The sequence below is a fragment of the Callithrix jacchus genome, chromosome 5, assembly GCF_049354715.1.
Source record: "Callithrix jacchus isolate 240 chromosome 5, calJac240_pri, whole genome shotgun sequence".
Lineage (NCBI taxonomy): Eukaryota > Metazoa > Chordata > Mammalia > Primates > Cebidae > Callithrix > Callithrix jacchus.
In genome coordinates, this window is record NC_133506.1 from 135,220,298 (window position 1) to 135,243,998 (window position 23,701).

Consider the following 23,701-nt stretch of genomic DNA (forward strand, 5'->3'; position numbering starts at 1 on the left):
AGGATGAGAGTTCTATATGGCTGCTTTTACGTTGCTATACAGAAATGCCTGAGGCTGGGTCATTTATAAACAAAAGAGGTTTAATTGGCTCCCGTTGTGCAGGCTATACAGGAAGCACAGCGTTGGCATCTGTTCCTGGTGAGGTCTCAGTAAGCTTCCACTCATGGCAGAAGGGGGGGGTGGGGGTGCAGGTGCATTACAGGGCAACAGTGGGGAACAAGAGAGAGGGGAGATGGGGGAGACACAACCCTCTTTTAAACAATCAGCTCTCACATGAACTGAGCGACAGCTCACTCATCACCAAGGGGATGGTGCCAAACCACCCGTGAGGATCCACCCCCAGGATCCAGTCACCTTCCACCAGGCCCCACCTCCGACACTGGCAAATGATTTCAACCTGAGAGTTGGAAAGGACACACATCCAAACCGTCTCAAGAGCATTTCCAGGAGAGCGTCAGATGCTACAGAGGTCCTGCTGGATCCCGGCTTCCCAGGGACCAAGTTCTCCCCCTACCCTGTCTCATCCAGAAATCCTCACCTGCCACCTCCCTGCCTGGCTGCTGGCCCCATTGCATCTCCCAGACCCCACCCCTGGGGTCTTCAACCTTCAATGAGAGGCCTTCCCTGACCACCCAAGCTAAAGGAGCCCCCAGCCCCAGTTCCCGGCCACTTTCTGTCATGACTGCCTGGCATTTGCTGCGAGTTGTAATTATGTCTTCATTTGCTTCCTTACTCAGTCATGGTCTATGAAGGCCAGGAAATATCCATCCTGTTCGATACCATAAACCAAATGCCTGATGAATCCTAGGTTCTCAGTATTTGTTAGATAAATGGATGGAAAGAAAGAAAGATGAAAACCCTGAGGTTCACCTGGAGGCCCAGTTCAGTTGGTGGAAAAACCCTTTCTCTCCCCCACACACCCGCCTCAGCAGTAGGGCTCCTTGGCTCTAGAGGAAAACACAGCTGGGCTGCGGGAGGAAATGGGGAAGGACAGGAGACTCTGAAGGTGACCCAGACTAGCTCTCCCATCATTCTAAAAGTGGGGAAGCTGGACACGGTGGTGCATGCCTGCAATCCCAGCTACTTAGGAAGCTGAGGCAGGAGGATCACTTAAGCGGAGGAGTCTGTGGCCAGCCTGGGCCACATGGCAAGACCCCATCTCATATCTCATACATAAATAAATATTAATTAAAATGAGACAGTCTGTAGGATGTCCAAGAGGCCACCGTATTTACTTAACATATCCAACAAACACTGGCAGCCTAGGCGCTGGGGCCCATTTCCTCAGCAGTTCAGGGTCTTGATGGGGAAGCTGGCAGCCACACAGGGTGGGAGAAGATGCAGTGGAAGGGGTGCAGCCTGAAGGCTGACTGTCCCCTCCCCGCTGCCTGCCCAAGCCGTGAGGCCCTGGGCAAGTTGAAAAACCTCTCTACACTTCCACAGCCTGCCTGTAAGCAGGACTGCTCCCACCGCACAGGCTGGTAGAGCATCCTCTTTGGTTCCTCACCAGCAAAGCACCTGGGCCTGGGCCGGAGCCTAAGTCCACGTTGCCATGATTTCAACCGGTAATTACAATACACTGCAGAGAAGCCACACAGAGCTCCGTGGACACAGGGAGGGGTGGCATGGACCGGGGAATGAGCGGCTTTCGAAGGAGGTAACAACAGAGGCTTGAAGGAGAGGGAGGCGTGGAGCAGAGAAACAGCTTGGAGACATAAACCCTCCCATGCCCAGGCAAGGAGGCCAGAGGGCCTGCCCAACTGAGGGCTTAGGCGGCAGGACCCAGGCTGGAAGTGAGGCCCACCGAGGACTGAACCCAACCCTGCCGGCGGGGCAGCATCTGTGGCTACTGGCACGGTCACCAACACCAGTATCTGGGCCAGGGCCACAGCCTGAGACAGCCACACCCAGCAGAGGCACAAGAGGATTCACACAGGCCATGCAGAGCTGGAGGTTAATAATGTTCCTCTGAACAGGGAGCTGGGCAGGCCCTGAGGAGGGCTTGGAACTGCCCCAGTCTGCTCCGTCTCTGAGGGTGGCTGTCTGTCTGTACAGTGGCCATCTGGGATGTGGAGGGTGGCATGTTCTCCACAGTTCAGGTTCATCCCCACGCTGGCCTCCCCAAGTGCTGTGCCCAGTTAAGGGTCGAAGCCCCTCCTCACCTCCCATCCAGTTTCCCAGCCCTCTGGGGAATCTCCACAGGTGAGTTACCTGGCTCAGGTCGGGTAAGAGGTGAAGAGAGGGACTTGTTGCTTTTCTCCAGCTTGGAAATGAGTCCTTGAAGTAGGCTTCCTGAAGGGTAGATGGGAGGGACAGCTGGCAGAGGATGGGAACACCAGGGGGGAAGTAGAGAAATACAGGGAGTTGGGGGGTGTGGGGGACTTCAGAGAGACAAGGAGGGGTACTAGTGTACAATCCAGGTTGGGGTGGGGTACAGGGGCACAAGGAGGCAGGAAGGGGGAACAGGGTATGGAGACGTGGGGTGAGGGAGAGGGGCAGGGATGGGGTGCAGGAAGGCAGGAAGGTGGGGGAGGGGTACAGAGGGTAGGGAGGTGGGGGAAGAGGTACGGGGGCAGGGATGGGGTGCAGGAAGGTGGGGGAGAGGTGCAGAGGATAGGAAGGTGGGGGAAGAGGTACAGGGGCAGGGATGGGGTTCAGGAAGGTGGGGGAGGGATACAAAGAGTAGGGAGGTGGGGGAAAGGGTACTGGGGCAGGGCTGGGGGTGCAGGAAGGTGGGAATGGAATGCATGGGACAGGGACAGGTACAGAAAGGTGGTTGAGAGACACAGGGGTGCAAGTGGAGAGAGGTGAGGGAGGGTATGACAGGGTGGTGTGCAGGGGCAGGGGAGGGGTGTGGACACCCACTGTCTGGGTGCAGGGGTGGGGTGCAGAGGTGGCTGGAGTTGCAGGGGGTGGATGGGGTGGAGGTGAAGGCAGAGGCCCCTGCGGGCTGGAACCCTGCACTCCCCCAGCCTCCGCACAGCCTGAGCAGCGGCAGCATGGCAGGTGGGAACCTGCAGCGGTATGGCCCCTAGTAAATGGGATTTGGATTCGGAACAGCTGACATGTTTTCCGAGACTGGCTTTACACCACACATGGAGGGGACCACGGCCTTAATAGGATGCTAACTTTTGGGAAGTGGAGAGAAATGGAGAGAGCCAGAGTAGAGGACCGAGAGTCCCCCTCTGGAGACCAGGGCTACTGGTGACCAGGGCTTCCCGGAGTTCAGAGTAGGCATTTTAGCTTCTGGGTCCTAAAAACCAGTGAGGCTGGATGGGACTCATTCCTTGGCATCCCGTTACAGCAGCAGGAATGACCACCGCCCCTCAAAACCCCCCAGCTGGCCCTGAGACCTCCATCTGCCCATGGTCTGGCTGCGTCTCCGGGAAGACTTTTTATTGCTCCCATCCTGGGGCTGCACCCTTCTCTCTGGGCCCAGCACACACTTCCAGCCTGCGCATCAGGGAAATAACTCAAAACCATAACACTCTTTAAAAAACACACTCGCCAGCAACCCCCACATTTGCTTGGCACAAACATTTCAAGAGAATTCCCCGGATAGCGCTGCTGCTGGAGAATTCCAGCCACTAGGAAAAAACTGTGGGAGAATTCTAGTTGCCAGGAGAAAGCTGCCCAGGCCCCGGGGATGGTGACGCACGGCCTCTCAGCAGTCCCCAGCAACCTTGGGGATGGGTTGCAAACAGGGACAGACAGCAGCAGAGAGACTTGAGGCCAGAACAGTGAGCAGAATTTCCTGGCAGGATGTGTCACTAGATCCTCCTAGAGATGGGTCTTACCTCACCACTTTCCTGACAGCCTAGGGCACAGCAATGCCCACCTCTGAGCCTCACATGCATTTTCTCAGGTATTCACGAGATTGTCATGTGAATGCCAAAAGCCTGCCTGCCTCCTACGGAGCTGGGAGCTCTTGAGGACAGTGCCTGTTATGTAGAAGGGCGTGGAAATCTTCCTGAGTGATTTGGGTGTTATCTGTGTGGAGCCAATGACTTTTCACGGTCCTTGCCTGCCTCAGGACCCCTGTCCTGGCAGGCTGTCCCTGCGCTGTCCCTCCCAGCCAGCCCATCAGCTCAAACAAGCAGGGCTGTGATGAGCCTGCACCAGCTGAGGCCGTCATGAGAGCCCTGTGAAGGTGGAAGCCCTGGCTCCACCTCCGCATGGCAGCACCCACTCAGGTGCACCGGCACTCCTCTGCCTCCCCCATGACTCAAGGAACTTTCTTGGGAGCTGGGAAAGATGGGAAAGGTCTAATCTCAATTTAGGCTGTGGCTATAATGGTGCAGACATTTGTCAAAACTCACTGGACCGTACTAAGACCCATGCATTTCATAGCATGTAAATTACCGTCAGTTTTTTGTTTTGTTTTTATTTTTTGAGACCAAGTCTCACTCTGTTGCTAGGCTGGAGTGCAGTGGCACAATCTCAGCTCTCTCGGCTCACTGCATCCTCCACCTCCCAGGTTCGAGCGATTCTCCTGCCTTAGACTCCTGAGTAGCTGGGACTACAGGTGTGTGCCACCACACCCAGCTAATTTTTTATATTTTTAGTAGAGATGGGGTTTTACTGTGTTAGCCAGGATGGTCTCGATCTCCTGATCTTGTGGTCTGCCCAACTCAGCCTCCCAAAGCGCTGGGATTACAAGCATGAGCCACCACGCCCAGGCCAGTTTTTTAATTTAAAATTTACCTCCTGGACTGGAAACTTGAGTGAAAGCCACGACCTCAGACTCCTAAGGCTTCCGATGGGCTGCAGAGTCTTTTGATCGGCCAAAGTCAGCCAATGGAACCCAATCAATATGTCTGGGAAAAAAGTAACAATCAATGTAATAACAAGGAAACTGTCCCGCAGGCAGCATCGGGAGAGCTGCCTTGGTGAGTTTCTAGCAGTAGCAGGAGGGCCAGAAACCATCCGTGTCCACCCCAAGCCTGGCTCTTTCCTCAACAGTTCTCTTGCAGTGAGGAGAGAGCAGGAGTAAACAGGGAGCTCTAGAACAATGTCCTCCTCCCAGCCCCCGATGCTGGCTGCCTGGGTGGAGTGCCAGGTAGGGATGAACATTCCATGCACAAGGCTGGTTGCACTGAGGGGGCACCTTATAGCAACACAGGTGGGCATGTTCACAGCTGCTCCCCTCCCCTCTGGAGCCAGTGGTCACCCCAGCAGGTACTGAGCCAGCACTTAGAGTCTGCCCAAGACCTCCCCAGGTCAAGAGAGGCTGCTGCAGGACTCCTGAAGCTTCCATGCTCCCCCTGGCATCGACGAGGCCCTGGTCTTGGACCAGCCACCAGAACAGCAGATGTTAGGCAGATGTGCAGGAGGCTACAGAAGGTTATGGTGGGAACAGCTGTGGATGCTGAGGAGCAGACAAGAGCAGACAGGAGAGGAGCAGAATGGAGATCTGCCTCTTTGGCAAAAGGCTCTTCTGACTACCCCTTTCCTGTCTTCTGGGTAAGAAACACAGGCTGAGGCCTGGCAAGAGAAGGCCTTGCTACCTGAGCCTGGGTTGACGCAGGGCCCATTTTGACCCTCAATGTGCTGTCCCTCGGGGATCCTGCCATGATATCTGCCTTCGCTGGAACTCATTTTCCTTTTGAGCTCCTTTGGGCAGCATTCTTACAATCCAACAGAAGACTTCTGGCTCTTGGGGAGTTTCATGAGAGGGAAAGACCCCCAAAACCAGTATGGCTCAACAAAGCTCCATCCACCCACTCATCCATCCACCCATTTACATACCTACCCAACCACTCACCCATCCATCCATCCACTCACACAGCCAATCTTCCACCCACCCACCCATCCATCCATCCATTCCTCGATCCACCCACCCATCCATCCGCCCACCTACCCATCCATCCATCCATCCATCCATCCATCCATCCATCCATCCATCTATCCATCCACCCACCCACCCACCCATCCATTTATATGCCTACCCATCTATCTACTCATTCATCCACTCACCCACCCATCCATCCACTTACCCATCCATCCACTCATCCATCCATCCATCCACTCACACAGCCATCCTTCCACCCACCCATCCTTCCACTCACCGTCCTTCCACCCACCCATCCATCCAAACACCCATCCATCCATCTACCTATCCATCCACCCATCCATCCATATGCCTACCCATCCATCCATCTGCCTACCCATCCATCTACTCATCCATCCACTCACCCACCCATCCATCCACTCATATACCCATCCTTCCACCCACCCATCCATCTACTCATTCACTCACCTACCCATACACTTACTCATCCGTCCACTCACATACCCATCCCCTCAACCATCCATCCACTTACACAGCCATCCTTCCACCCACCCATCCATCCACCCATTCACTCATATACCCATCCACATGCCTACCCAGCCACCTGCTCATCCATCCTGTCATCCATCTACACATTCATCCATACAAACATCCACTCACCCAGCCATCCATTCACTCATCCATCTACTCACTCATCTATCCACTTACCCACCCATCCATCCATCCACCCATCCATCTACCCATTCACTCATCTATTCGTCCAACCACACATATACCTACTCATATATCCATTCATCCATCCATTCACCTACCTCTTCATCCACTCATCAATCCACTCACCTACCCACCCATCTACCATCCATTTATTCATCCATTATTCATTCATTCACTCATCTATCCATGCATCCAACTTTCCATCCATCTATATATCCATCCATCCATCCATCCATCCATCTATCATCCATTATCCATTTATTCATCCACAAAGAAACCCCAATGAGAGGGGGCAAGAAGGCCCAGAGCAGAGCAGGGTTTGGAGGGCAGTGCTACACAGTCTGACACGTGAAGCGCCTACATTCTGGGCTTGGGTGTCAGATAATCCTGGATGCAAATCCTGGCTCCCTTGTCACTATCTTTGGGCAAGTTACTTAACATTTCTCAACTTCAGTTTAACCACCATAAAATGGGGCAATAATAACTCTCTCATTGGAACACTATGAGAAACAAAGGGGAGCATTTATCCAGAATGCCTGCTTTAGGGTCAGGTACACGGCAAGCATTCCACATACAGTGGCAGCTGTCATCTGCGTCATCCTCGGAATCGGCCACCTTCCACACCAGCACCAGAGTATGAGTTAATGGGACTCTTCATTCTTTCTACTTCATGTCCTTTGCCATGTGATTTTGCAGCTTTTCCTGCAAAAGAGGTGAAGTCTCCTTTCCTGTGCTGTATGAGTCTGGGCCTGTCATGGGACTTGTTTCGAAGGAGGCGGAAGAGCTGTTGGCCCATTTCCAGGCCTCGGCCAGAAGAAAGCTGTGTATTTCCACCTGTTCTGCCAATGCCATGCTTGGCTCCCTGGTTCCAGGACGGCGAAGAAATACGCATAGGTCACAGCTTCCCCTGCTAAACAAGCCAGGAGCAGGGCCACTGAATCAACCCACAGACCCACGAGGGAGGCCAGCGGGGGTCAGCCAACTCCCAGTGCCCCAGACTGGTGAACCATAAACAGAAATGATGGGGTTTTTTGTTGTTGTTTTGTTTTTTAGCGACCCCTGGTGCTAAAATGATGGTTGTTTTAAGCAACTGGTGTTCGTAGTTTGCCATACAGTAATAGCTTACTGGTCTACCCTGCCCCTTCGGTTCCCCCATTCCCCTTCTCCTTTTCCCACATCAAAAGACATTGATCAAGGAACATCTACTTCTGTCTCGCTTATAAAGCCAGAAAAGGAAAGACTTCTGCAGAAGGACCTGTGAAGCCTCAACTCCCCTGCCTGCAGCTCCTGCCTGCTCCCTGGAAACAGAAAGTAGCAATGAAGTCCAGGAAGGGGAAGGACATGGAGGGCAGGTGGGCCAGGCTTGGAGATGCAGCTGCCCATGCTGGGGACGTATTTGCTCATGTTCCTTTGTCTACTTAAGTACTTTTAATTCAAGGTAACCCAGTTTCAGAATCTCCAGGGAGTGGGCTCTCAGACGTGGGAAGTATCAGAATTTGCTGTGGAAATCACTGCCGAGGGGAGATTAGGGCTTCCACGGAGGGTGCTTAGCTCTTTCCTGCAAGCCCATTAGGGATTCCGCACGGCGCACGTGGCGTAAATCACTTCCTATTCAGGCCCGCTGATGAGGGGCTCTGAGGTCGATTTTCCATGGTTATGACAACAAAACCTAAAATTGGGTCAAACCTGAAAGGTATTATCTTCCTCCGAGCTGCTAAACGCACAAGAGTAATGAGGTTGGTTCAGCAATACACACCGGCCTGCTCGCGGGCCGCTGGGAAGACAGACAGGCCAGTTAAGTGGGCGGGCTCAGCCGCCCTGCCACACCTCCACATGTCCAGCAGAAGGTCCCGGGCCCTTCATCTTGCTGGCCACAGAGACTGGTTGTCTGAAGCCCTTGGGCCCTTCTTCCTGCATGTGGAAGCCTCACAGCTACCAAAGAACAGAATGTGCAACATCTCCAGAAAACCTGAGTCACCAGGGGTGCAGGGAGGCTGCTTTTGTTCCTGAGTCCCCCCGTCGTGACAGAAGCAGGTATGAACCTGCACAGCCCAGGGGCTAAGGATTTGCCCCAGCTCGGCCCCTTCCTCCGAGGAATCTGGGCCTCTGACTGTGGCAGATGCCATGCCAATACCTTGAATTTGCATAATGTGCCCTTCTCTGTACACATTATTGATCTGTATTCCATGCACGCCAGGCCCTGCCTGGAACCCATCCGTCAAAGCCTCACTGTCAACAGGCTTCAAATTAGACCCATCATCTCAGGTTATAGTATTTATCAAGTGACCTGTCCCACAACTTGGAGTCCTTCTTAGAAACTGCCCTGCCTTGTCTCAAGAGAAAGGGAAGAGGGAAAACAGGGGAGATAGTGAAAGCAAGAGGGTATCCCTCCAGAACACATTTTATTCTCGAAATGATGTGGCGATCGTTTATGAAGGTGGTGGACAGGGCCTGTTGGCAAAGCTGGAGACACACTGGCAGCACCCAGCCGGGGTGAAGTGAGAAGATCCTGGAGAGATGTCTGAGAATCCCATTCATTGCCACACTCACAGGCCACGTGACCACGAAGCAGGTCCCAGTGAGCATTGATATAAGCCTCAATGTTCTCATCTGAAAAATGGGGCTAATATAACCTATATGCAGGGTCTGGGGAGAGTGGAGTACAACTAGCTACAGGAAAGGGCTTTGAAACTTTAAACTATATTCTGATACATGAGTGAACCTCGAAAACATTATTCGAAGTGAAATAAGCCAGACACACAAGGACTAATACTTCACTCATGGGAAGGACCTAGAATAGTCGAATTCATAGAGACACAAAGTAGGATGGTGGGTGCCAGGGATGCTGGGAAGGGAGAATGAGGAGTTGGAGTTTGATGGAGACAGAGTTTTCTGTCAGGGAAAATGAGAGCATTCTGCAGATGGAGGGTGGTGATGGTCACACCATAATGTGAATTCACGTAACGCCTCCCAATGCTGCACTTGAAAATAATCAAGATGGTAAATTTTGTTATGTACATTTCACAATAAAAAATGGAATGTTTAACTATGATACAACTGTGCAGTGACGTTATCTTAGTTCCTGTGTCTTTCAGGAACATTTATTTCATGCCCCCAGCTTGGAACTGGAACCCTGCTCAGGCAGAGGGAACAGCTCCAATCTTGCCTTTGAACTGGAGAAAAACGGGGTTCCATTCCTTGCTGTTGCCTCTTCGGCCTTTACCATAACTCACTCCTGCCATGCCGTGGAAAAGAATGGATTCCACTCCTGGGCATAGACCCAGAGTTTGAGAGGGGAGGCCGGACCTCCCCATTCCCCACCCATGGGATTCCAGGAGGCTTGCAAGAAGGGGGACCCTGCTGACACCACCCTGGCCAACCTCCTCCAGCCTTGCAGAGAACCCTTTCAAAGTCTTATCCCAGTCAGCTCAGGACCTCTTAACAATATCACAGACTGGGGGCCTTAAAAAGACAAGAATTTCCCACAGTTCTGCAGGCTGGGAGTTGGAGATGATGGACCAGTGTGGTTGGGTTCCGTGGAGGGCTCTTCCGGGCTTACAGACAGACACCGGCTCCCTGGATCTTCACATGGGAGAGACGGGGAGACAGCAGGCTCCCTGGCATCTCCTCCTATAAGGGCACTGATTCCATCACAAGGGCCCCACCCTCCTGACCTCACTTAACCCTGATCACCTTGCAAGGCTTCATCTACAGATACCATCACATAGGGGCTTAGGGGTTAATCATATGCATGGGGGCACCCAATTCAGGCAGCAGACCCTTCAGAATAGATCTGTAGCAAATAAGCCAGTCTCCCTCTGCCCGGAGCTGGGACAGCCACCCAAAAGTGTCTGTTGACACATGGGATTTTACATGTTCAAGGAGACATATTTAAAAAAATTAAACACCAGAAAAAGTAATTTCATGATATGTTTATTTAATGCAATATACTTGCACTATTATCATTTTGACATGTAATCAATACAGAGACTATCCATGGGAGATTTCTCATCCTCTGCCTCACACGCAGTCTTACGTATTTTGTGTGGGTTTTACACATGCGGCCAGCCTGTCTCCACCCAGACTCCTATATCTCCAGCTCCACAGCTGCATGTGGCTCGGGGCTGCCCCATTGCACGGTGCAGGAGAGGATCCCCCTGTGTCCTGCAGCCCCACAACCAAGGGACATGGGGCCCCACGCTGCTTGCAGGTGTCCCCCAGGAGGGGAAGAGAAGCTGGTTCCCGGGAGCTGTCTTCTTCCCGGCTCCCCCATGCAGGCACTTAAGCCACAGCTCCTCCACACTGGCTGTCATCTGAAGGGTGCTTGCCTGATAGAATCCAGAGGGGTGCAGAGCTCACGGGGGCTCCTGGGCAAGGACAGGGATGCAAAACCCTTCCTCCTGACTTAGACTCCAGAGGAGCTCATGCACGTCCAGCTTCCAGACTCCAGTCATGGAAATGGGAAGGTGCTCCAGTGCCTCACCTCAAGCTCCTGAGCACCAGCCCCTGAGAGAGTTCCCATGACCGCATGCCTCACCTGCAGCCACTTCCGTCACGGACACATAGAAGCCCAGTCAGGGCCTGCCCACATGCAACCACTCAGTCACGTAAGCATTTATGACATTGGCATGGCCCCCAGTCAAAACCTGGCACAGAGGGAGCCTCCGTAACAGAGTGATCAGCAGCAGATACGTAAAAGTCCTGGCTTCTCCCTTGCCGAGTCTGAGAGTGGACACGGATACTTCCCTCCCACCTAGAGCAGCTCGCTCGCCAGCAACGCGGTGTGTTTCTTTATGACACGACATTAATTTCCTCCTGTTCCCGCAACAAATGACCACATACAGAGTGGCTCCAAACAACGGAAACGTCTTCTCTCACAGAGGGAGGCCAGAGGTCCAAAGCCAGTTTCACTGGGGTGAAGTCGAGGTGTGAGCATGGCCAGGCTCCCTCCAGAGGCTCCAGGGGAGAACCGCTGCCTGCATCCTCCAGCTTCTGGGGCTGCAGGGACTCCCTGGCTTGTGGCTGCCTCACTCCATCCTCTGCTTCTGCGGTCACATGGCCTTCTCTTTTGTCTGTGTCGACTCTCCTTCCTCTCCTTTATAAGAACACTGGGTTCTTATAATCCAGCACAATCTCCCCTCTCAATATCCTTCACTTAATCATAGTTGCCAAATCTGCCTTTGACATAGAAAGTAACAACTTTAGGCTCCGCAGATTAGGGCATGAATATCTCTCGGGGGTCCTTATTCAGCCAACCACAGACATGCATGAAAAACACACAGGTGTGTGCATGCGTGTGAGGAGTGAGATGAGACGGGTTCACTCTCTGGTGATGAGGCTGTTGGCCACAAGGAGATGGTTCTTGGTGAGATGTCAGCATTGCCTAGTGAGGGCTGGTACCTTGTAAGGTAAAGCACCCACTGGCTGGCCAGCTGCTCTGAGCATCCCCAGAGCGCAGCATCCGAGGCCCAGGACAGGCAGAGAGGTTCACAAGGAGATGCCACCCAGAAGCTGCCTAATGGGGTAGTGGGAGGGTTAGACTCTGGCACCATGAAGGAACTCTATCAGCTCTCAGCACCGCCGTCATGATCACTTCAGAAGAGGATCCGCAGAAGACCCTGCCCAGGCCCCGCACACCCACCTTAAACACTTCAGTGCACACAGCCCCATGTGACCACCAGCACCTGCTTGGGGGCCAGAGTACCCCTGGAGCAGCCTCAGTTCCTGAGCAACAGAGGCGGGTGCATAAATACCCCAGCTCCCTCTCCCCTGGGCTGGAGAACCCTAAGTTGTGTGTCCCACACTTGCCTTCAGGGTCCCCACTGTGATTCAGCTTCACTTGCCCACAGGGACCCTGGGCTGCCTCTCTTCCCTGTCCCACCTCCCCTTCTCCCCTCTTCTGTCTCCTTCAGCTATCCAAACACTTGTCCTTAGATACTAATTGCAGAGTCTGCTTCTGGGGAAAGCCAAACTGAGACACGGGCACTGTCAGAGCAAGGAGGTGCCACCACCAGCTCAGGACTGGGAGCAAAGGCAGAGGTGTACGAGCCTGGAGGAGTTTGGGATGAAGGTCAAAGGGGAAATGAGGTAGCTGGTGGAACAGTCCTGCACTGATCCGATGGCCCCTACACCACACGCCTCTAAGGGCAGACATTTTGACCGTGATATTGATCTCTATTGCTGCTATGAAGTGTTGATGCTGTAAACACGAGGCACCGTGCTGAATGCGTAGCCTGCACATGTCATGGAATCCAGACAACTGAGGTGGGGTCTGGCACTGCCCCTGTGTTACAGCTGAGGAAGCAAAGCCCAAGAGCACAATTGGGCCAAGGTCACAGCACTCCTAAGCAGCTACAGGTGGGTTAAAGCCTGGACGCCTCCCCCATCCCTCACTCCCATACACATCAAACACAGAAGATGCTTATGAAAAATGTTTTAAAGACCCCAGACTATGGATAAAGAGTAAGAGAGAAGTAAGCGTTTGAGGAAGAAGAGTCAGGTAAAGTCAGGAGAGAGATGAGGAAACAGATATCACGTCCCTGCGGACCTTGCTTCGCAAAGGGAGCGGCCCCTGGACGTCTCCACTTCCAGACTTTCCTCCATCAGAGCCAGAAAAGGGAGGAGGAAGCACCAGGAGGAGGGTCCATAAGGGGTCAGGAGGGACTCGAGGGGGTCAGTTTCCTGCCTGGCTGGGCCATATGGCTCTGCTTGAGAAGGAGCGAAGAAGGTACACAAACTTGCAGCTTGTCCTTGGCTCCCACCAGCACTGCATCACGCATCAGGAAATTCAAGGAGATGCTGAGTGGCCATCTGTCTGTGTGGAGAGCTGGGCCAGAGGCTGGGCTGGGTGACCTCCACACTCCCAGCCCCCTCTTAGACTCCAAGGATCGTCAGATGTCACGTTAGGAGTGCCCCAGTGGCCCCTACCTTCCTGCGGCACTGTCCACAGAGCACCTCAGGCCATGACCAAGGAGCTGGACCCCAGATGCGAGAAAAGAGCCACGGGGGCTGGATGCCACGGCCAGGCCTGGGGACTGAAGCACTGAGCAGGCCCAGCCCATTCACCTGTTCTGTTTGTCAGAGGTTGGAAGCTGGGGCTGGGCCGGGTTCCGTGAATCTGGATGGGAGACTACTTGAAAGCACCGAGGACAAATGGGTCAGGATGTGGGTCAGAGAGGAGCAGCGGCTGCTTCTGGTGCAATGTGGGCTCCTGACACTGCCCAGCTGGGGAGCTGGGACCCTTCTCCAGTGCCCCCAGGATCCAGAGATGGGAAGTTCTAAAGACAAAGTCTCTAACACGGTCATAACGGGAGGCCTGCACAGATGTGGCCTGGGATGGGTCTCTGGATGTCGCTGGCTGGTAGGTGTCTGCTTGAGAAATCGGGACCCACCCCCAGGAGGCAGCCGGAGCCCCTTGGTGGAATCTGATGCTGGCTGGGAGCCCTGGGGGCAGGAGAGTGGAGGAGCCCAGCCAAAGGGGCTGGCTGTGGTGACAGACCCCCAGGGGAGGCTAGAGAGACAGCCCCAATCTCCACACCCTGCTGCAGACCCAGCAGTGCCCTCTCCTGCCTGCTCCTCATCAGACATCACCTGGATACCTCCCCCATCCCATCAGACACCACCTCCAGGGCCTCAGAGCTCCAGCCACGCCCACACCACCTGCCACTCAGGCATTTTAAATGGGGCAGTCACCCTCTGATAACCCCCAGCCCCTCTTCAGCAGCATGGGTCTAAGCAGCCCCTGGGACCCAGACTTCTGAGGCTGGTGGGCCTTGAAATTTGGCCTCCAAGGGGGCCGCCATGATGGGGCTCCCACCTGGCAGTCCCTGCCCTGCACATGAGGTCCCCATGGGAAGCCAGGGGGTTGGCGTCGACTCCACTCTCAGCCCCAGGGTGGGGACGGGGAAGGTGGGCAGTCCTACTCCCTATTGTCCAGTCCATGTCTGAGGTCAGAAGACATTCAGGACAAACATGAAGCCCCCCCAGAGGATATCCCCCATGCGGGGCAAGCAGCACCTGGTACTGGCTCTCAGAGACATTGGCTACACCTTGCAGTCTCAGGAGGAGATGCTTCATTGATAATGGGACCCTTCTAGAAGGTTCCAGAGGATTCTCTAATGACCACCCCAAAGGAAGAGTCTCCTCTTTCCTTTACGGGTAAAAGAACCAAGACAGGCAGCAATGCAGCTGCACAGTGCAGGCCAGGAAAACCACCCCGGAGAAGCAGAGCCTCCCTGGGCCTGGGCAGCCCGCCACAGTGACAGGGCCAGCAAGGGGGCCACAGATGCCAGCACATGCCTCCAGAATCCTTCGCCAGAGAGCTTTCCTCTAGTCCTCCCAACAAAGACCTGACTGGGGCTCAGGAAGCCCCAGATGGGTGCTGTCGGGGACACATGGCCGGATCTGGCCCATGGATTAGAAGCCACAGTGGGACTGACTGGTAAACTGCCTGGGAACATGGAAAACACCAGCGGACTCCAGAGGCCACAGCAAATCGGGGACAGGAAGGAAATCCAGGCATGAAGATGACAGCAGCCCCTGCGCTCGCTGGCCTCCCAGAAAAGCCCAGGCAGTGGGGCGCTGGGAAGAGCAGGTGCCATGGAGGGCGGCGCTGGAGAGGGGTTCCTCCAGCACAGTGGACTTTCAAAGGGAAACTTCCCGGTGGTGCCACCCCAGCCACACTGCTCCCTGGAGGTTTGCCAACAGTGGGGTTGTCCTGAGCTGCCAGCCCTCCCAACCTCCTCCACCTGCCTGCCGGAGGCCAGGCCACCGCCCACCGCCTCCCTTCTTGTTATTCTCCTCAGTGCCTCCTCCTCTCTGCTCCCCAAGCCCCTGCAGGCCTCTGCGGCACCGTGCTGGCTCGGCCGAAGCTGACTGGAGTTTTAATGATTTGTCTAGGGTTGAGGTGGCCTCTCCTGCCCCAGGACCCCCTGCTGGGTCCTCAGCAGCCAGCGTCCTCCAACCCAGTAATGGGAGCTTCCAGCTGTGCATGACCCCTTTGCTGGGAGATTTGGAGAGCCCACCCTGCATGCTCCACACACCCCACACCCCACACAACACCCACATACCCTGCACACCCCACACAACACACATGCCATCCACCCTGCACACCCCATACCCCACACAACACACGCACCACCCACCCTGCACACCCCACACAACACACATGCCACCCACCCTGCACACCCCACACCACACATATGCCACCCACCCTGTACACCCTATACACCCTGCACACCTCACACAACACACATGCCACCCACCCTGCACACCCCACACCCCACACAACACACGCACCACCCACCCTGCACACCCCACACCACACATATGCCACCCACCCTGTACACCCTATACACCCTGCACGCCCCACACAACACACACGATGCCCACCCTGCATGCCCCACACAACACACACGATGCCCACCCTGCACGCCCCACACACCCCGCACACCTGTAGCTTAGCACAGCCATGTGTCCCCAGGGCAGAGCACAAGGTGGGTGGCAGGCATTCATTCGAGGTTTCTACAGGGCACAGCAAAGCCAAGGGCTTCCTCTTGCATGACAGATTTTAAAACCTCCCCAGCAGCCTCAGACCACACCCCCAGTCCACATCAGGCTCTCAGCCTCACCTGAAGGTCAGAAACACCTGGGCAGCTTGGAACCCGACCCATACCCAGGCCCACCCCCTGCTGACGGAGTCAGAGTCCAGGGCAGGCAGGCACTAGTGTAGCAGCGTTCCAGCTGGTTCTTTGACTGTTCTGAATGGCCCTGGCCCTGGGGTCTAAATCAACCACTGCCTCCATGAAGCTTTAGAGGGGTCCTGGCAAGGGGCTACAGAGCCAGACACAGCAGGAGGACAGCAGGGTCCCCAGGGCAGCCTGGTTGAGAGGAGCGCCAGAACCAGCATTTTGGCGTGGGCAGCTCTCTCTCCCCAAGATGCGGAGCTACAGAGGCTAGACAAATTGACGGGCAGAGAGGGCCCCAGTCCTCCCCCACTCCAGCCCCAGAGTGCACAGCTCAGAAAAGCCAGAGGCCCAAGCTCCCACTCTGGGACTGTGTTTGTTCACTGTGACCTTGACTGCAGGTCAGGAACACCTGGGGAGCTTGGAAACTGACCGATGCCTGGGCCCGTCCCAGGCTGACGGAGTCAGAGTCCAGGGCAGGCAGGCACTAGTATTTCAACAGCATTCTAGCTGGTTCTCTGGCTGGTCTGAATGGCCATACGATTTTCCACCCCAACCCCTCATTCCCTAATAATAATGGTTCCACAACAGCATCGCCCGGGAGAGCTATGAGGCCTCAGGGACCCGCCCTTTCCTTTCCCTCCGTCATCCATTAGCCATCACACCCCAGGCCCTGGGTGACAGCTGGGGCAGAGCCCAGGGTTAGAGTGAGGGCTGGGAGCTCCAGACGGGCATGGAGGGAGGAGCCAGGAGCCCAGGGCCTTTCCTAGTGCTTCCGTGGACTCAAGGATACTCCACCCCTCCCTGAGCCTCAGCTTCCCCAGGTGTCAAGAGCAGGCACCGAGATACATCACCAGCAAAGATCCTTCCAATCCTACGTATTTGGACATGAAGCCTGGGAGAGGAGGCATCACCAATATTTTCTAATATGCATATGTTACCTTTATAATCCAAGAAAAATCGACTTTACAACAGGAGTCAACGTGGAAGGGGCATTCACCACATCACCTCGGGTCTGTCCTCAAGTGGCCGCGTGAATGGCCTTGCATAACTCTGCCAATGGCCGGATCCACCCACCAGAATTTGGCCCTGCGGGTCAGCAGCCGAGTCTCCTGCAGCAGATGGGTGGTAGAACTGCCTGTGTGGACAGAGGTGGCACGGAAAAGCCGCCGGCTCCTCCCAGGGCCCACGAGTTTTGTGCTCCCGGCCAGCCCCCAGGGCTCTCGGCTCCCTGCACCTGGCAAGCCCCGTGCAGCCAAGCCCCCACACTAATGCTCTGCACCTGACCCACCACGTACCTGCCACCCAGTCTGACAAGCACGCAGGACACGACGAGGGGCCGAGGCAAGCTGCCCCCGCTGCTGGCACCCAGCCACCCTACCCTCAGATGACACACTCATTTCTGTGCACCGTCAGCCGTGCCAAATCCCATAACCTTCATGTTCAGGGCCACAGGGAGAGGGGCACCATGCCTGTGCAACCCTCCATCCGAGGCATCAATTAACATTCCCCATGTAAAGTTGGGGCTGTAATTACAGCAAGTGATTAACAGGCCTGAGGTAGGCTGTCTCAGAGGGAGCAGATTAACAGCAGAGCCTGGGAATGCCTGCGCTCACCTCGGAACCACCGGTGCATCTTAAACAGGACCCGGCGCCCCCACGAACCGGTGATTAATAGAGGGGATGAGGACAGAGGACGTTTCCCTGACACCAGTCACCAAACTTTCTCCTCTGGGCACCTCCCTGGCTGGCCAGGCACAGCGGAGGGTAGGGGAGGGCAGCCAGGACTTGGGGCAAGCACCTGGAAGCCCCAGGTGGGACCCCAACCACGGGCCTCACTCTGACTCCCCCTGGACCACAATGTACCCATGGGGAAGCAGCTTCCTAGGGAGAAGGAGCGGGAGGGAAGCAAAGCCCACAGGGCCGAATGCACCCCAGAAGCCAAGAACCTCGCTTTTGTCCAAATAGAAGATCCAAGGCTGCTGCTAGAACCTCCTCCAGCCCCAGGCAACACTCAGGCTGTGCTAACGGGCAGAGGCTCTGCCAGGAGGTCATCATCCATCGGGGTGCCAAGGCCAAGGCGAACACCTGCTCAGTTGGCAGAGGGCTGGCAGGAGCCTCCAGCTGGGCTGTGTCCTGAGGGTCAGGGAAGAAACGGGAAGGGACTACCCTAGGCTGGGAGGTGTTTGCAGGGTTGTGATGTTTAGATATGCACTTAGATGGAACTCCATGTGTGCAGGCATGTTGTGGGGTGTCATGCAATATGACATGCTACCTATGCATCTAGGTTTTTTTTCTTTGAGACAGAGTTTTGATCTTGTTGCCCAGGCTGGAGTGCAATGGCATGATCTCAGCTCACTGCAACCTCTGCCTCCCAGGTTCAAGCGATTCTCCTGCCTCAGCCTCCTGAGCAGCTGGGATTACAGGCCTGCGCCACCATGCCTGGCTAATTTTGTATTTTTAGTAGAATTGGGGTTTCTCCATGTTGGTCAGGCTGGTCTTAAACTCCTGACTTCAGGTGATCCACCCGCCTCGGCCTCCCTATATGCTAGGTTTATAGGCGTGAGCCACCACGCTAGGCCTAGGTTTTAAACTACCCCCCCTTTCAGTGCCTGTAATGTGTCAGGGGCTGGGGACACAAAGACAGTTTAGGGATGATCATCCTGTCCGCAAGGCTCTTGGTCTTGCAGAGGAAGAGAGTCGTGGAAATGGGATTATTGCTGGAGGGCTCTGTGAGCAAAAGCTACACAGCGAAGGCAAAGGGGATGCAGTGGTTCTGCCCATGTGGGGTGGGAGCAGCAGTAGAAAGGGCTTCATGGAGGAGGTAACTCTTCCGTGAACCCTGATGTCAGGTGAGAATTTCTCTGTCAGATAACATGGGCCAGATGCATGTTACCACCTAGCACAGTCCCATGGCCAGATGGCACACACCAGGATGCATGTCATCATCAAACATGGCCCCATGGCCTGAATGCATTCACCATTGGGCACAGCTGCCCTGACCAGGTTGCACACACCTGGATGCATTCACCATTGGGCACAGCTGCCATGGCCAGGTGGCACACAACTGAATGCATTCACCATTGGGCACAGCTGCCATGGCCAGGTGGCACACGCCTGAATGCATTCACCATTTGGCATAGCTGTCCTGGCCATACCCCCATCCTCCTGTGAACCCCCATCCCCACAGTAGGGGCCTTTCTTGGTGAAATGGCACAGCAGGGTGGTGAAAGGGCCACCTTGGAACCAAACTGCTTGAGTTAAAATCACCGCTCAGCCTCTTATCAGCCATGTGGCCCCGGGCAGGCTGCATGATCTCTCTGAGCTCCAGCATCCTCCACTCCACAGTGGGAGCCGCAAAGCTTGCCTACTGGAAAGAACCGTGGGTGATGTCAGTGAGGCAGCGCAGGTGCCGAGCACTTCACCCAGCCTCCCGGGGCCAGCACACAGAGCCATTTCTCCCCAGTGGTTCCTGGGTCTATGTGGGTGCACATGCCCCAGTGGCCTGCACAGGTGGCCTGGGTCTGCCCCTGCGCATGTGATAGCCAGCTTGCCCCCACTTCCCCTAGTCTAACTTGGAATTTGGCTAGGGCTGCCAGTCAAGATGGCCTGCCCACCATGGGCATGTGACCTGCCAATCCTTGAGGCACTATGATTGGTCCAGGGGTGGGCATGCAACCTCAGCCAGGCCCATCGGTGTCCTTCCCTGGTATTTCTCCTAACTGAAGGCCGATGGGGAGAGGCCCTCCACCCCTCTGGGGTTGCTGGGTGGGGACCATGTGTACCCGACTTGCCCATGACACGCTCCTGCCATCTGCACCCTGCACAGGACAAAGGAAGCCACTGGAAGCAGCAGAGAATGTGGCCGACACCCCTTGGATTCTGCTCACCTCCTGGCATCCACACAGCCAGGCACCCCTTCACCCCACCTTTCCAAACAGCACACACCCTCTGCAGTGGGCTACATTCAGAACATGCACCCAGGAATCCCACACACGGGAACACACTCAGCGGTCACACAGACACGCACTCCATCCCTGAGGCCCGGCACTGGTCCAAGCCTCACTGAGTCTCACTGGTCTATAGTCCAAGCCTCACTGGTCTGTTGCCTCACTGAGTCCTCTCACACCTGCCAGGCAGGTTCTGGAACCGTCGCATTCAGAGATGAGGCCACAGGCGCATGGCCACAGACACACACACAGATAGCCTGAGCCACGCCTCGTTGGTTGTGATCTTGACAAACCACCCCCGTCTCCTGGATCTCAGTAACCACACAGAGACATCCTGCCCTTCTGTGGCCACTGCCTGAAAAGCTCTGGGGCCACAAGCAAATTTCTCTGGCCGATGCCACACCCCTAGTGTCCCTCAGCAACACCCCAGCCTCCCCTAGTAACCCTGGCCCTAACGCACAGCATTGAGCACAAGCCTCTGGGTGGCACCTGTGTCCCCCATGCCACGTGGATCCACTGGCCTGTGAAGCATTTGTATTTGGCGAATGCCACAACTTGGGAAAGACAAAGATGGCCCTGGCCCTGTGCACATGGAGTCCTCTGTGCACTGTGAAATGGAACCAAGCAGAAGCTGTGGCTTCTGTGGACTTGGTGGGGAGCTTTCCAGCAAGAGCAGACAGGAGTCTGGGACCCGACACCAACCATTCCTTGTCCCTACTTCCCTAGAGCCATCACCTCTTTGATGTCTGGGCTGAGGAAGTTCTCCTGATTCTCTAGCACACTCTCAGGTGTCCTGAGGCAGAAGTTGGCCTCGGCCTAGGGCCCTAGGCACCTGGTAACACCGGGCACCACCCACGCATCTGCGGGTAGGTAGAACTTGGCAGAAGGGCAGGAGAAACTTTCCGGAGGAGCAAGGATCAAGGGAAGCGCTGGGCTTCCATCTGGATCAGCAGAGACCTGCTGTGGCAAAGCCTTGTGACAAGCCTCCCACTGCTCCCCAAGCCAGGCCACCTCATAGCTGGGTCCCCAGTGGGTGTGCAGTGCCAGCCTGTAGCTTGGGTACAGTGCATGACCCAGGGCCCAGTGATCTGGGCATGCCCCCATCTGACCCCCACACAGCTCCCTGCCAAGCCACTTGGACCCAGGTCTCTCCATCTCCTGTGTTACACTGAGCCCCTTCCCTGAGACACACAGGAGCTCAGCAGCAGGGTTACAGGAGAACTGCCACCAGAGAAGAGCCCCCGGCACACAGAGGGGACAAGGAATGTGACGTCTGGCAGCACAGTTACTTCTCAGAGTCTCTGCTCTACTCTTCCCTTCTCCCTCAGAAAACCTGTTTGCCCTTCAAATTCAACTCAATGCCACCTCCCACACTGCCCCTAAGTACCCACCCTCCTCAAGGAGGTATCTGCCCCTTTTCTGGCCCCTGCCGTGGCATCCACATGCCATGCGAGTGCGGGGGGCAGGCATCTGAGGCTCCTGATGGAGGCTACACCACTTCAGGGACACTCGCCACCCTTTGCCCCTGCACTGAGCCCCACACGTGGTTGAGCATGTCACAGGGACTAAATTGCTGTTGGGTGGATTGGCTATAGGCCTTCTCCAGCATGGCACATACTTTATCTTCTTCCTTCCAGAAGCCTGGCTTTAATTGAGGCACTCACCTCCAGGACCTAAGTCAAGGTCTCCTCCACTCTACCAGCCTCAAGTCCAAGGCTCTGTGTACCCACAGCCAAGAACATTTCACCAGGCCAACAGAGAGAGAGGAGCGAATCAGAGAGAGAGAGGCAGAGAGAGTGTGCACAGCCCTGGCCAGGAGCACCAGCTGCTGCTCTATCAGTCTGCATTCTCTGGGCATGACAAACGTTCAACACAACAAATGAAGAAAAATGAACTATTTCCATTGCCTAAAATACTCCCATCCCCATGGGGCTTAAGATAAAAGTAAGAAGGGACAGGCATTGAGTTGAGGAGAAGCCAGATGGCATGAGCTCTATGAAATGCCCATGTGTGGCACACTCCCCTCCCTGGGCACCCCTGTCCTTCCACTAGCATGCCTGGCCCTGCCCCCTGCCCTGGAGAACCAGGATACCCAGCTCCTAGGCAGAGAGACACAGGCTCTCACCCCATGTAGGATTAAATGAGGCTGACTCAGAGAGCTGCTTCATAAATATTCACACCCAGCCCAGAGGTGCTCCCCACCATAGAAAGAGCCAGAGCTCTGTCCACACTCAAGATCAGAGTTCATCCCCAGAAGGGGCCTGGGGACCCTCATTCCTCTGATTATTCCTGAGAGCCTGGCCAGTTGGCAGAGATGGGATGGAAAGTCTCAGGTAACTCAGATGAGAAGCTAGGATGGGTGAGATGGGGCCACAGACTCCGGGCCTCCCCAGGTGTGCCCTCTGAAAGCATGCTGGAGTAACACACTGTGCACGGACGGATGGACAGATGGATGGACGCAGTGCACCGCATCCATGCGCTGGTACAATATCCACCCCAAGAAGAGAGGAAGCTTTGGCACATGCTGTGATACGGACGAACTTCAAAAACACGGCACCTAGACAAGCCAGGTACAAAAGGTCACATGCTGTACAATCCATCGATGAGGGCCCTCAGGGAGTCATACTTGTAGACACAGAAGGTAGAATGGGGTTGCTGGGCTCAGGGCAGGAATGGGCAGCTGGCGTTTCCTGGGAGCAGAGCTACAGTTGGGGAAGCTGAGAACTTCATTGGCGTCAACTCCCAGCCCCTCTTAGACTCTAAGTACTGTCAGATGTCACAAGAGGTCCCTGGTTACCTCGGGCCACACTGTCTCAGCTTGACCCCTGGAGTGGCTGGAGACTGAAGTCAGCCCCTGAGTGGTCAGTCACGTCTCTGTGACTGAGACCCAGTAAAACTCTGGACACCAGGGCTGGGATGAGAACGTTCTGGAGGTGGATGGTGACAAATGCACAGCAATGTGAAGGTGCTGAATGCCACTGGGTGAACTGTGCACTAAAAATGCTTCACATGGTACATGTTATGTCATGTATATTTTATCACAATAAAAAAAAGGAGGGCTGGGCACAGTGGCTCACATCTGTAATCCCAGCACTTTGGGAGGCTGAGGTGGATGGATTACTTTAGGTCAGGAGTTCGAGACCAGCTGGCCAACATGGAGAAACCCTATCTCTACTGAAAATACAAGAATTAGCCAGGTGTGGTGGCAGGTGCCTGTAATCTCAGCTACCTGGGAGCTGAGGCAGGAGAATCGCTCGAACCTGGAGGGGGTGAAGTTTGTAGTGAGCCAAGATCGCACCACTGCACTCCAGCCTGGGCGACAGAGCATGATCCTGTTTCGAAAAACAAAAGGGAGGAAGGAAGAAAATGCTGGGTGTAGGAAAGGAAGCGTGTGGAACTCTGGGAGCCAGAGTGGGGTGCAGGGGCCCCCATTCCTGCTGGCTGAGCTCTTGCTCAGTGCTTCAGTCACTCGGCAGGGGGCAAGACTGTCCACCCGAAAACCCCAAGGTGCAGTGAAAACCCCACCCAGCCCCCACTGGCCTCTCACCCACGGCTTTAAAGAGG

General features: G+C 55.2%; 1 protein-coding gene across 46 annotated transcripts in view; it reads right to left on the reverse strand.

Moving 5' to 3' along the window:
* Positions 1 to 23,701, reverse strand: part of RBFOX3 (RNA binding fox-1 homolog 3) — a 508,442-nt gene that overhangs the window by 390,624 nt on the left and 94,117 nt on the right. The window lies entirely within an intron of this gene.